The sequence below is a fragment of the Coregonus lavaretus genome (genome assembly GCF_964263955.1).
Source record: "Coregonus lavaretus genome assembly, chromosome: 26".
Classification (NCBI taxonomy): domain Eukaryota; kingdom Metazoa; phylum Chordata; class Actinopteri; order Salmoniformes; family Salmonidae; genus Coregonus; species Coregonus lavaretus.
In genome coordinates this window covers 38,904,100-38,915,445 of record NC_140013.1, presented here as the reverse complement: position 1 = coordinate 38,915,445, position 11,346 = coordinate 38,904,100, and the positions used below count along the sequence as shown (strand labels likewise).

At 46.9% G+C, this 11,346-nt stretch overlaps 1 pseudogene across 1 annotated transcript; it reads left to right on the top strand.

Annotated features, from left to right (window-relative positions):
* Window positions 1-1,177: 1,177 nt before the first annotated feature.
* LOC311101346 (extracellular calcium-sensing receptor-like) lies at window positions 1,178-6,937 on the top strand (annotated as a pseudogene). The gene is made up of 11 exons: window positions 1,178-1,406; window positions 1,506-1,797; window positions 2,049-2,291; window positions 2,457-2,555; window positions 2,724-3,039; window positions 3,123-3,295; window positions 3,451-3,681; window positions 5,582-5,705; window positions 5,800-5,993; window positions 6,111-6,389; window positions 6,509-6,937. The product of its transcript is annotated as an extracellular calcium-sensing receptor-like (transcript).
* Window positions 6,938-11,346: the final 4,409 nt, after the last annotated feature.

Sequence of the window (11,346 nt, the reverse complement as noted above, 5' to 3'; positions counted from 1 at the left end):
CTGTACAGACTACAGAGTCATGAGAGGCACTAAGAATAGCTTGCTGTTTGCAATTATATCCCACCACCACCTGATGTAACTGGTACAGCTCAGAGAACACTGAATGTTTAGAGGAAGAAATCTCTCCTCTCTTCTCTCTCTCTCTCTCTCTCTCTCTCTCTCTCTCTCTCTCTGTCTCTGTCTCTGTCTCTCTCTCTCTCTCTCTCTCTCTCTCTCTCTCTCTCTCTCTCTCTCTCTCTCTCTCTCTTTCCTCTCTCTCTCTCTCTCTCTCTCTCTCTCTTTCTTTTCTCTCTTTCTTTCTTTCTTTCTTTATTTATTTCTTTCTTTCTTTCTTTCTTTCTTTCTTTCTTTCTTTCTTTCTTTCTTTCTTTCTTTCTTTCTTTCTTTCTTTCTTTCTTTCTTTCTTTCTTTCTTTCTTTCTTTAGTTCTCTCTCTCTCTCTCTCGTTCTCTCTCTCTGTCTATATCTCTCTCTCTCTCTTTCTCTCCATGCATTTCTCTAATCCATCTAATCACAATTTCACTTTTTAATTTAAGGAAATCATTCATATTACAGTATGATGTAACATCTGTCCTCAATGGAGCCATCAGATGTTGTTGAAGAACAGATACTGTATCTCCTGTGCTATTACATTACCTTCAATAACATCAACCTCATAGGCTTTCTCCAATTACCCCCAATTACCTGTTCCCAAAGTTATCCTCCAATAACAAGCCCCAATTTAACACCATCCTGCCCCTCCCGTCCCTACAAGCACCCCCTGGTGGCTGTGTACTTGTTTTTTAGCCGGGGGCTCATTTTTCCCTATATCAACAGCTCCCCTTCTCTCCTCTTCCTCTCCCTCTTTCACTCTCACACTCTCTGAAGGAGATGACAGACTGACAGACATTCCATCCTCTCTCTCTCTGTCTGTCTGTCTGTCTGTCTGTCTGTCTACAGGATCAGGTTTACTGTTGCTAGGTAGGGCAGAGGTAGAACAAGGTTTTGTGTGTCTATAACTGTTGTTTCATACATGTCTGGTGACAGGTGTCTGTGGTGTATGGTGTATCTCTTCATTGATAGCCACTTTTTGTTCATGTCATTCTATCTACTCAGTGTTCTGTCTGTAAGGTCTTGGTTTGATCTCTCCTCCAGGTGACGGTACTCTCCCAGTCCTCGGCCTTGTCTCTCTCCAGGTGATGTGCCTGTGTGGCTGGCTGGGGCTGCTCTACTGCCTCCATGTCCCTGGGTCTGTCTGGGGTCTGGCTGGAGATGGAGGGGGGGCTTGTCGGCTGATGGCTAAGCCCGTCTCCGGCAGTGTTTATCGGGCAGGAGATGTTGTCATTGGGGCCTGTTCCCCATCCATGTGGAAGCCCCTCTGCCAGAGCAGGAGTTCAGGAGCATTACGGGAAATGCTACATGTACAATGTACGCAGCTTGTGTGATAACAGCTTTGTGTCATTGTGTTTTCACTTGTGTACAGTGTATTCAGTTACCTCCTATCTTCCCGTTTCTTCCGTCTGTCAGTTTCAACCAGCGTGCTTACCGCTGGCTCCAGACTATGATCTTTGCAGTGGAGGAAATTAACCGTGACCCAACCCTCCTGCCTAACCTCACCCTGGGGTTCCTGGCTGCTGACACATGTCTGGCAGAGGGCACCACCCTGGGGGCAGCCCTAGCCATGGTGACCGGCCAGGAGGCCTCCGTGGCGGGCACAGAGTGTGGCGCAACCCCTGAGGTTCCCGTCATCATCGGGGATGCCCGCTCCTCAGCCTCCATTGTGGTGGCACAGACCCTCGGGCCATTTGATTTACCCATGGTGAGGCTTAGGGTTGGATTACAGACTGGGTTGTGATGAGATGATGACGCTCTTCATGTTACATACATCTAAATGACTCTCTCTCTAACGTTTACTTTCCCACTCCCTCTGTTCTATGCTCTCTGCCTCCTACAAATGACAATTATCCTTGACACTCTCTCTCTCTCTCTCTCTCTCTCTCTCTCTCTCTCTCTCTCTCTCTCTCTCTCTCTCTCTCCCTCTCTCTCTCTCTCTCTCTCTCTCTCTCCCAGGTGAGTTACTTTGCCACCTGTGCGTGTTTGAGTGACAACTGGAGGTACCCCTCGTTCTTCCGTACGGTACCCAGCGATGCCTTCCAGGCTCTGGGCATGGCCAGGCTGCTGCGTCGGCTGGGCTGGGTGTGGGTGGGGCTGGTGTCTGGGGATGGTGACTATGGCAAGTTTGGGGTTCAGGTGCTTCTCCAAGAGCTCCAGGGGTCTGGGGTGTGTGTCGCCTACTCTGAGGTCATCCCCAAGGTACGACCTCACTCTGATGATCTGACAATATACACTTTCTTTTGCGCTCTCTTTCTCTCTCTCTCTCTTTTACTCTGACCCCCCCTCTCTTCTAATCTAACAGAAACCCTCTCTCTGATTTTCTCTGACTCTCTTCCCTCTCTCTCACTGATGGTCATCCCCAAGGCACCGTCTAAGAGACAGATCAGGCACATCGTGGACACCATCAGAGGATCTACTGCCAGAGTGGTGGTGACATTCGTAGGATTCACGGGTGATTCAGGGGTGAGCAGTGACTGGTCAGAGTATTGTTCATTATTTGTTAAACAGCTGTAGCAGTGTCCTTGTGTCTTACCATGTATTGATGCCCTTTATAGACACAAGCATTTCCTAATTGATAATCTTGTATTTCAGCTGAACTGTCTTGATCTTTTTAACCATCTCATTCTCCAGGCCTTGATGGAAGAGGTTATCCGTCAGAACATAACAGATAGGCAGTGGATAGCCTCAGAGGCCTGGGTAACCTACTCTACTCTCTCCACCCCTAAAAACCTGCCCTCTCTTGCCGGGACGATCGGTTTTGCCCTGAAGAAAGCTGTCATTCCCGGCCTGGGGCCTTTCCTAACACGCCTCCATCCTGATGGGGACTACCAGAAGTCTGATCCCTTCCTGAGGGAATTGTGGGAGGAGATGTTTGGCTGTTCTCTGGGGGTTGAACTCAGCGTGACCCAGTCGTCCAGGCGACAGTGTACTGGGTCAGAGGTCATACGTGAGGGAGAGTTTACACCTAAAACTCTGTTTTTGTGTCCTGATTCCCCATGTTGTCTCAGTAAAATAAAGTGTCAATCCTAGGTGAGGGGGAGAGCCAGTACGCTGACGTGTCTCAGCTGAGAGCCACCTATAATGTGTACAAGGCTGTGTACGCCATCGCTTACGCCATACAGGACATGTTGGCCTGTCGACCAGGGGAGGGAGCCTTTAATGGTGGACAGTGCCCTGATATCAGGAAGCTTCAGCCCAGCCAGGTGACAATGCCATATTAATCTGTTTTCATGTTAACAGCACTAATGTTTCCAGTCAGGATACAGTGAAAACACTTTGTAAGGTTTGAGTACTAAAGGCCCACAGCCACAGTTGGTTCTATCTCTTAATACTGTTCCAATGCCCTTTTCTCTTTGAGATTGTTCATTATCTGAGGGGAGTGAACTTCAGCACTCCTGTGGGGGAATCTTTCCACTTTGACATGAATGGTGATCCGCCTGCCTCTTATGACATCATCAACTGGCATGTAACCCCCAAGGGGACGGCAGAGTTTGTCCAGGTCGGCCATTTTCTGACCTCTGAGGGATCGGAAGGCCAGTTTCACATCGATATGGAGAAAGTGGTGTGGGGTGGGGGCAGCGGAGATGAGGTGAGAACTGTTCAGTTTGGTTTCTCTGAGGCAGAGAGGAGTGTGTGTGTGTGTGTGTGTGTGTGTGTGTGTGTGTGTGTGTGTGTGTGTGTGTGTGTGTGTGTTTGTGTGTGTGTGTGTGTGTTTGTGTGTTTGTGTGAGTGAGAGAGACTTATTTAGTATATCACCATGAGGCAGACATACAGCAAAGAAAGAGACAAAAAAAGACCAACCAAATAACAGGAGAATTTTAGCTCTGTCATCAACATGATACTGAATGTTAGCTCAGAGAGAAAGCTCTGTCATCAACCTGATACTGAATGTTAGCTCAGACAGAAATCTCTGTCATCAACATGCTACTGAATGTTAGCTCAGACAGAAATATCTGTCATCAACATGCTACTGAATGTTAGCTCAGACAGAAAGCTCTGTCATCAACATGCTACTGAATGTTAGCTCAGACAGAAAGCTCTGTCATCAACATGCTACTGAATGTTAGCTCAGACAGAAAGCTCTGTCACCAACATGCTACTACATTTACATTTACATTTTCGTCATTTATCAGACACTCTACTGAATGTTAGCTCAGACAGAAAGCTGTGTCATCAACATGCTACTGAATGTTAGCTCAGACAGAAAGCTCTGTCATCAACATGCTACTGAATGTTAGCTCAGACAGAAAGCTCTGTCATCAACATGCTACTGAATGTTAGCTCAGACAGAAAGCTCTGTCATCAACATTTTTAGAAATTGCGTAATTCAAATCTGGTATTGGAATAAGAGAAAACATAATCAAGAGATATTCAATCCAAGCTAAATTTATTATATGCAAAATGTATGTATAATAAGTATGAAGGTTCGTATACGGGCTCACTGAAAAACCACACAGGGCAGACAGAGAACTAAAACATTGTTTACAGGTTCTTTCTCAAATACTCTGACAGAGAGTTTTCACCTCTTCTGTTGGCCAATCAGAGTAAAGGACTGAGTGTGGTTTAGACTTTACTCAGCCAATCCGTTGGCGCACGGGTTGGTCCCAACCCCTCGGCGCTCCACCCCTTGGCGCTCCACCGTTCCCAGGCATAAGTTGAACCTGCAGAGTCAGCACTTTTTTGCAGTACCCATGTCCTTGGAAGGTTCACAGATCACAAATAAGCAGTGTTCGTATCTATGAGAAATACAAGTCTTATCTATCCTTCCCCTAATGTTCCTTACATGAATCACAGCCTGTTATGTGAAACAATTTATATCAGTACAGTTCAAACCTATGCTCCTCATTAATGCATTCCTTCTAAGCTATTCATCACATACAGATCCAATTATGAGAAAAATAGAACCCAACAACATGCTACTGAATGTTAGCTCAGACAGAAACCTTTGTCATCAACATGCTACTGAATGTTAGCTCAGACAGAAATCTCTGTCATCAACATGCTACTGAATGTTAGCTCAGAGAGAAAGCTCTGTCATCAACATGCTACCAAGTGTTAGCTCAGACAGAAATCTCTGTCATCAACATGATACTGAATGTTAGCTCAGACAGAAAGCTGTGTCATCAACATGCTACTGAATGTTAGCTCAGACAGAAAGCTGTGTCATCAACATGCTACTGAATGTTAGCTCAGACAGAAAGCTCTGTCATCATCATGCTACCAAGTGTTAGCTCAGACAGAAATCTCTGTCATCAACATGCTACTGAATGTTAGCTCAGAGAGAAAGCTCTGACATCAACATGCTACTGAATGTTAGCTTAGAGACAAAGCTCTGACATCAACATGCTACTGAATGTGAGATATTTGTGTGGTCATATTCCTGACATAGTCTCCAGAGGGGCCCAGCGAGCCTGCCTGTGTGTGTGTGTAATGATGATGATGATGATGATGATGAAGATGATGACTGCATCCCCTCCATCCTCTGGTAGGTCCCTGTGTCTGTATGCAGTGCTGCCTGTCCCCCTGGTTCCAGGCATGTGGTACAGAAGGGGAGGCCTGTGTGCTGCTTCGACTGTTTGTCCTGCACTGAGGGAGAGATCAGCAACACAACAGGTAGTCTATCAACGGTTCTGATTCCAATTCATATTTTTCCTGAATCCTGACTGGTCCTGATTTGGAACCCTTCTTCTTCTTCCTTCTCTATCAGGGTCAGTTGAGTGTATTAGGTGTCCAGAGCGGTTCTGGTCCAACCCTGACCGTACGGCCTGCATACCCCAGCTGGTGGACTTCCTCTCCTACAGCGACACCATGGGTGTCATCCTGTCCGTCATCTCAGTTTCCGGGGCAACACTCACAGCCGGTGCCCTGGCCACCTTCCTCTACCACCGTCACACGGCCCTGGTGAGTTGAATCATATGATCATATATAGAGGTACTGGACAGAGATGAGATTGTGTCATATAAGGAGGATATTTCTGATGTAACTCAGTCTAAATTATCTTTCTCTGTCTCGTTCCAGGTGAAAGCCAACAACTCTGAGCTCAGCTTCCTGCTCCTGCTGTCACTCAAGCTCTGCTTCCTGTGTGCGCTGGTTTTCATTGGCCAGCCGAAGCCATGGACGTGCATGCTGAGACACACCCTGTTTGGTATAAGCTTTGTGTTGTGCATCTCCTGCCTGCTCAGCAGGACTGTGGTGGTGCTGGTGGCCTTCAGGGCCTCTCTGCCTGGAGAGAACCTGATGAGATACTTCAGCCCCGCCCAGCAGAGGATGGGTATCTCACTCTGCACACTCATCCAGGTGAACATCTAGTTTTTACTATATTCTATTGGAATGTAATTGTTTCCTTCACTGACCATATTATTTGTTGTTATGGTAACTGCGCTTGCTATTTCCTTCCAACACTTTACCTTCCACAGGTGCTGATCTGTGTGCTGTGGCTGACCCTAGCTCCACCCCGACCTGCTGAGAGAGGGGGCAGAGAGGGTCGGGGGCCGAGAGTGGTCCTGGAGTGTGAGGTGGGCTCTGTGGTCGGCTTCTCTCTGGTGCTGGGCTACATCGGCCTGCTGGCCTCTATCTGTCTCCTCTTAGCCTTCCTGGCCAGGAAACTCCCAGACAACTTCAACGAGGCCAAGTTCATCACCTTCAGCATGCTGATCTTCTGTGCCGTGTGGATCTCCTTCATCCCAGCCTACGTCAGCTCTCCTGGGAAGTACACAGTAGCTGTAGAGATCTTTGCCATCCTGGCCTCCAGCTTTGGGCTGCTGTTCTGTCTGTTTGCTCCAAAATGTTTCATCATCCTCCTGAGACCAGAGAGAAACACCAAGAAACACATGATGGCTAAATAGAAAACACCAAGAAACACATGATGGAAAAATAGAAAACACCAAGAAACACATGATGTCCAAATATGAACGTACACATGTTCATATCATGATTTAGGGCCCGTTGATATTCAATTCAACAGGGGGAATGTCCTCTGTTTGAAAACATTAATTTCCTGCTATATCTTCACTATATTGCTTTGTTAATATTAGTATGTGTTCTTATAATGTGTCAGAATGAAATACGTCTATATAAACTCAACAATACCAATAAAGATGACATAGTGTCTACTCATGGTGGAAGAGTTAGTATTGTGTCTGACAGTCTGACAGCACTGACAGACCCCCTACACATGATTCCTTCATCACCCAGTCAGTGTGTGTGCGTGTTTGTGTGTGTATGGGTGTGTGTGTCCGTCATCATACACTAAAATGGATTCAGGCACATTCTACAGTCTGCTTACCCACTGTGGGAGCCCCTCCTCTCTCCATCTCTCCCTCCTCTCCCCATCTCTCCATCTCTCCCTCCTTTCCCCATCTCTCCCTCCTCTCCCTCCTCTCTCCATCTCTCCCTCCTCTCCCTCCTCTCTCCATCTCTCCCTCCTCTCCGCATCTCTCCCTCCTCTCTCCATCTCTCCCTCCTTTCCCCATCTCTCCCTCCTCTCCCCATCTCTCCCTCCTTTCCCCACTTCTCCCCATCTCTCCCTCCTCTCTCACTCCTCTCTCCCTCCTCTCCCCATCGCTCCCTCCTTTCCCCATCTCTCCCTCCTCTCTCCCTCCTCTCCCCATCTCTCCCCATCTCTCCCTCCTCTCTCCTTCCTCTTCCCATCTCTCCCTCCTCTCCCCATCTCTCCCTCCTCTCTCCCTCTTCTCTCCAGCTCTCCCTCCCTCCTCTCTCCATCTCCCTGCCTTTCAACCACAGAGCCCCCCCAGAGACACAAGCGCTCCCCTTGTCCTGCTACCTCGGTACACATACAGTGGGGCAAAAAAGTATTTAGTCAGCCACCAATTGTGCAAGTTCTCCCACTTAAAAAGATGAGAGAGGCCTGTAATTTTCATCATAGGTACACGTCAACTATGACAGACAAATTGAGAAAAAAAAATCCAGAAAATCCCATTGTAGGATTTTTAATGAATTTATTTGCAAATTATGGTGGAAAATAAGTATTTGGTCACCTACAAACAAGCAAGATTTCTGGCTCTCACAGACCTGTAACTTCTTCTTTAAGTGGCTCCTCTGTCCTCCACTCGTTACCTGTATTAATGGCACCTGTTTGAACTTGTTATCAGTATAAAAGACACCTGTCCACAACCTCAAACAGTCACACTCCAATCTTCACAATGGCCAAGACCAAAGAGCTGTCAAAGGACACCAAAAACAAAATTGTAGACCTGCACCAGGCTGGGAAGACTGAATCTGCAACAGGTAAGCAGCTTGGTTTGAAGAAATCAACTGTGGGAGCAATTATTAGGAAATGGAAGACATACAAGACCACTGATAATCTCCCTCGATCTGGGGCTCCATGCAAGATCTCACCCCGTGGGGTCAAAATGATCACAAGAACGGTGAGCAAAAATCCCAGAACCACACGGGGGGACCTAGTGAATGACCTGCTGAGAGCTGGGACCAAAGTAACAAAGCCAACCATCAGTAACACACTACGCCGCCAGGGACTCAAATCCTACAGTGCGAGACGTGTCCCCCTGCTTAAGCCAGTACATGTCCAGGCCCGTCTGAAGTGCATTTGGATGATCCAGAAGAGGATTGGGAGAATGTCATATGGTCAGATGAAACCAAAATATAACTTTTTGGTAAAAACTCAACTCGTCATGTTTGGAGGACAAAGAATGCTGAGTTGCATCCAAAGAACACCATACCTACTGTGAAGCATGGGGTTGGAAACATCATGCTTTGGGGCTGTTTTTCTGCAAAGGGACCAGGACGACTGATCCGTGTAAAGGAAAGAATGAATGGGGCCATGTATCGTGAGATTTTGAGTGAAACCCTCCTTCCATCAGCAAGGGCATTGAAGATGAAACGTGGCTGGGTCTTTCAGCATGACAATGATCCCAAACACACCGCCCGGGCAACGAAGGAGTGGCTTCGTAAGAAGCATTTCAAGGTCCTGGAGTGGCCTAGCCAGTCTCCAGATCTCAACCCCATAGAAAATATTTGGAGGGAGTTGAAAGTCTGTGTTGCCCAGCGACAGCCCCAAAACATCACTGCTCTAGAGGAGATCTGCATGGAGGAATGGGCCAAAATACCAGCAACACTGTGTGAAAACCTTGTGAAGACTTACAGAAAACGTTTGACCTGTGTCATTGCCAACAAAGGGTATATAACAAAGTATTGAGAAACTTTTGTTATTGACCAAATACTTATTTTCCACCATCATATGCCAATAAATTCATTAAAAATCCTACAATGTGATTTTCTGGATTTTTTTTTCTAATTTTGTCTGTCATAGTTGACGTGTACCTATGATGAAAATTACAGGCCTCTCTCATCTTTTTAAGTGGGAGAACTTGCACAATTGGTGGCTGACTAAATACTTTTTTTCCCCACTGTACACACCCCAACGGGAAGAGTTACTACCCAGTAGCACCACCACAACGGGTAGAGTTACTACCCAGTATAACCACCACAACGGGTAGAGTTACTACCCAGTAGCACCACCACAACGGGTAGAGTTACTACCCAGTATAACCACCACAACGGGTAGAGTTACTACCCAGTATAACCACCACAACGGGTAGAGTTACTACCCAGTATAACCACCACAACGGGTAGAGTTACTACACAGTATAACCACCACAACGGGTAGAGTTACTACACAGTATAACCACCACAACGGGTAGAGTTACTACCCAGTATAACCACCCCAACGGGTAGAGTTACTACCCAGTATAACCACCACAACGGGTAGAGTTACTACCCAGTATAACCACCCCAACGGGTAGAGTTACTACCCAGTATAACCACCCCAACGGGTAGAGTTACTACCCAGTATAACCACCACAACGGGTAGAGTTACTACCCAGTATAACCACCACAACGGGTAGAGTTACTACCCAGTATAACCACCACAACGGGTAGAGTTACTACCCAGTATAACCACCCCAACGGGTAGAGTTACTACCCAGTAGCACCACCACAACGGGTAGAGTTACTACCCAGTATAACCACCCCAACGGGTAGAGTTACTACACAGTATAACCACCACAACGGGTAGAGTTACTACCCAGTATAACCACCACAACGGGTAGAGTTACTACCCAGTAGCACCACCACAACGGGTAGAGTTACTACACAGTATAACCACCACAACGGGTAGAGTTACTACCCAGTATAACCACCACAACGGGTAGAGTTACTACCCAGTATAACCACCACAACGGGTAGAGTTACTACCCAGTAGCACCACCACAACGGGTAGAGTTACTACCCAGTATAACCACCACAACGGGTAGAGTTACTACACAGTATAACCACCACAACGGGTAGAGTTACTACCCAGTATAACCACCACAACGGGTAGAGTTACTACACAGTATAACCACCACAACGGGTAGAGTTACTACCCAGTAGCACCACCACAACGGATAGAGTTACTACCCAGTATAACCACCACAACGGGTAGAGTTACTACCCTGTATAACCACCACAACGGGTAGAGTTACTACACAGTATAACCACCACAACGGGTAGAGTTACTACCCAGTAGCACCACCACAACGGGTAGAGTTACTACACAGTATAACCACCACAACGGGTAGAGTTACTACCCAGTATAACCACCACAACGGGTAGAGTTACTACCCAGTATAACCACCACAACGGGTAGAGTTACTACCCAGTGTAACCACCACAACGGGTAGAGCTCCACCACAACAGTCCACATTTACGTCTCCAGACAGTCTGCATCACAAAGATTCACTCTTTTACCTCTAATACAATACAGTGTATCAGCTTATCTTAGATATCCATGTTCAGAACAGTAGCAGCATTCTGGGTCCAGTAAGATATCAGGGCCTCAGGTCATTATCAGGGAAGTTTCTCTGTGCCATCAGAGGCCCCATCCATTAGAGAACCAATTAGAGAACCCATTAGAGGCCCCATTAGAGGCCCCATCGGAGGCCCTGGTATCACTATCAGTCCTACAGGGGGAACAGTACACACTGAGCCCAGGTGAATGGTCTTATTGTCTTTCACCACAGTGAACAGGTGAAAGAAAGGAGGTAAAGAGACTTGCGAAGAGATGATCATGTGGGAGAGGAAGGAGAGACATTCCTTGGTTGCCCTCGCACCCCAACACATAGATCTACAGTCCCTACACAGTTCTACCGAGCCTATGCAATGGCTGTCTTCGATTGCGAACAGCTTAAGGCCAGGAACACATTTAACTGTTTATGAAATCTCTCAAGTCATATTA